Here is a 3623-nt window from a genome sequence, read left to right as displayed (position 1 = left end):
TAGTAAGCTTTTTGTACAAAATCAATCTTGAACACACACATATCACAAAATTTTTTACTAAACCACTTAACTCTGGTTTTCAGTAAATACTGACACAATCACAATGGAAGCACTTTGCAGGGTGACGGCTGGGTTCCTGGCATGTCCCACATGGTGCATGATGCTGAAGGTCTTACCTCCAACACGCTGCTCTGCCGTAAAGAGGACGTGGCCTGATCAGAACTACCTCCAGCTAAGTTGTGCACCTGTTGAGAGGTTGACTGCAGGTGTACCTAACACTAACAGGAGTGTTCATAAGCTCTGTCTGTTGGTGAAAAGGATTGTCATCTTTGATTTTGCTGAGCATTCTCTGAGTCCTTGTCTTATGAGGTTATATCTGAGTCACTGTCAGGTTTTGCCCCAGCAGGGGGCCAGAAGTGTGTTAACTAACAATTGAATTATTACTTGCACTACTACATTAAATTACTCACCATTATTGTTATGATCATTATTATTAGATTAATTTGTGTTAGATGGAGAGTGTGATGCTTTTTGACTTGAAAGATCTTCTTGCTCTTTTTTTACCAACTTATTTACTCTTGCTCTTCTCCGTAGAACAGGTTTTTCTGCTTCTTTTTGATAAATAATAGTGTAATCATTTTAATAACATTAAACAATCATCAAATGTATATTCTATTCTACAGAAATTGTACAACAACAATTAAAAAATAGTATAATTGATGTATTACTCATTGTCCTATTTTTCTGGCCAATCCTACCATTATATGAAGAGCTGCACCTTCTTACATAAACACAAAAATCAATAAAAAAATTATAAAATTCTCTAGACCATAAATTGCTAACATAGCCTGGAGATAAATAAATATGACTAAAACACTTTAATTGAGCTATATAGTATATAGTATATAGTATTATAATCAGACTGGACAAAATATACCTAATATTAGACTTACTTGCTATGCCGTGTTGAAGCTATCCACCATCACTCAGTGGGTCGGTGATTCTCTGGCTTGGCTTTAATAAAGCACACAGGGCTGGCAATCCTCATATTCTGCTACAATAAACCTTTCATATGTCCACATGCAAAATAACTGAAAGCTTTAATAAACTTGTAGGCTTTCAGTAACTCTTCATCGAAGGGGACAGGTGTTTGTCCGCTTCTCTGTACAGCTGGTCAAATTAGGGCTCCATCATACACAAGCTCATTGTTATACTGCTGCAGGTTGAAGTGCTAACGCATATGGAGAATATACACTCATGTTTTCACTAAAATAATTGGTTTGATTCAGAAATAACGTACACATATCACGTGTATGTTGTTTGCTGGTTGGCAACAGGAAGTTCTTTTGCCAACCAGCAAAGGGCCAATGTAAACATTAACACTGAACTTGTCTGTAGGCTTGTATGTTTTCTTTACAAAATTTTGCAAGTGAGTGAGCAAACTCTGGAAAAGCTAAAACAGTTTCTAAAGGATTCTGCTCCGCCTGTAGCTTTTCTATGGGATTAAGAATCCAGGGAGAACAATGATTTGTCTTCTGTCCAGTGAATCATTTATGAGTTTATGTAAATGGTGAATGGCTTGTACTTATCTAGCACTTTACAAAGTACAGAGAACTCCAAAATACATCACAGTATATTCAGTAATTCACTCAGTCACACCCACACACATTCACACACTGATGGTGGTGAGCTGTATAGTACTGTGTAGTAGCCACAGCTGCCCTGGGGCAGCCTGACAGAAGGGAGGCTGCCACTCACCGGCCCTACCGGGCCCTCTGAGCCAAACCACACAGTGTCAGACAAACACACGACAGCCTTCATGAAGACCTTTTAGAAGATGACCAGCAGGGTCTCTCTGCATCAGGGCTTTCCTTTAAAATCTCTGTATAATAATGAGTAATAATAATAATAAAATCTCTGTTTTTCCCTCATGTCTGTTATTACGTCAAGTAGCTCCAGCTAACAAGCAAATGTTTAATGTTCAGGTCTGAATGTTGAATTTGAACATTCACTAGCTTAAAAAGGAGTTTTTGCTGTGACTTTATCTGATCAGTTTTTACGTATGAATCACAAGCTTCACTTTTGGTTGCAACTCTATGTTGTGTTCGCCTGGCTAGCATACAAGTCCTATAAATAGATTTTCATATTGTTTTGGTCCACACTGCATAACCTTTTCAACAGTTTTAATTTTGTGCATATTTCTCTTCCAAGTACAGCTGGATACGGAAAAGGGTTAGGGCCACCAAAAAAAAAGAATTCTGAGATTAAAGTCAGAATTCTTTATTTTTTTTCGGTGGCCCTAATCCTCTTCCGTAGCTGGAGCATGCTTATAATTTCAAAGTCAATCTTGTGTTTTTCACCCTTGTACTGAGATGCGAGTGATTGTTTTGTCCACTAGCTCCATCTTGTGGCCTCAATAAGTCACTAACTTCCAGTGTGAAGTTTTAAGCTTTTTAACTTCCAGTCTGCAATGTTTTGAGGGAGATAACATTACAGTTCGCGTCTGTGTCTATTGGAAACGTAGCTTTCTTCTTATTCATTATTTGTTCTTCAGACCATCACTAATTATTACTTCTTGCTTTTCAAGCTGCACCAACTTCCTTTACATCCATAGTTCCAATAAACGCTTTTTTACTTTGTTTAGCCACGTGCATCTTGTGCTTTTCTGCTTGCTGCATGTCCGGCACGTTTACAAAACGATTTTTCTTTTTTGCACTTGTTGCATGATTGACCATAGGCTGAGCACTTTCAGTTCGTGCTTATATCCTCACCTATCAGTCAATTTTCTTCTCACCGGACAATTTTGTGGATTTCCCCAAATGTTCCCTCTGACTATTTTAACAAATCAGGAATAATATTTAATGTTTAACATGTAAATCTTGATTGACACAATGGCTTTGATCAAGTGCAGAATCTGATATTGTTAAAGTCATTACAGATTAAACATCCTGGAAGATGGAGTTTTCTTTTCAGCACTTGAAAAACTAGTTCCACCGAGCTAATCTGCTTGTGTCAAAATTCAATCAGGGCCAATACATTTGTAAATGAATAAAAAGGCCCCTGAAAGTAGCTGGCTCTTTCCTGTTGTTAAAAACATGGTGTCTACATCTACATGTCTTCACCACATTTACGCAGAATTTCTTACCTAAAACAAGCTGAACAAGTCAAGACAGCAGACAGACAGCCTGGCTAATAAACCAACAGGCTGGAGAGAGAACCATCAAGTTTGATTATCAGACTCTTGGTCCAGATGCCCTTCACCGCTGCCCTGCTTTCTTAAGGAAAATCCAGCAGCTGATCCTATTCAGGATCAGTGTCTGTGTGAGAACACTAAAGCTGATCAATACCCTGCAGAGGAAGCAAACAGAGCCCCTCTCACAGATTAAGGGCAGAGAATTAAATCGACAGCAGAAAGGTGTTTTTGGTTTAAAGGGCCAGTATTATGTATTTTCCAGGCACAGTGTTGTTTTATAGCACAAACCTTCAGTTATTAAAAAACTGAAGGTTTTATATCAAATACGAGTTAAAAGAAATGTAATTTTGTAATTTAACATCTTGAAATTAGGTCTCTGTCTCTTTAAAAACTCCCTTTGTCCATGGATGTTGTTCTGAGACAGACGACA

Source organism: Xiphophorus couchianus, chromosome 8 (assembly GCF_001444195.1).
Source record: "Xiphophorus couchianus chromosome 8, X_couchianus-1.0, whole genome shotgun sequence".
Taxonomy (NCBI): Eukaryota; Metazoa; Chordata; class Actinopteri; order Cyprinodontiformes; family Poeciliidae; genus Xiphophorus; species Xiphophorus couchianus.
Note: the sequence above shows the minus strand (reverse complement) of the source record.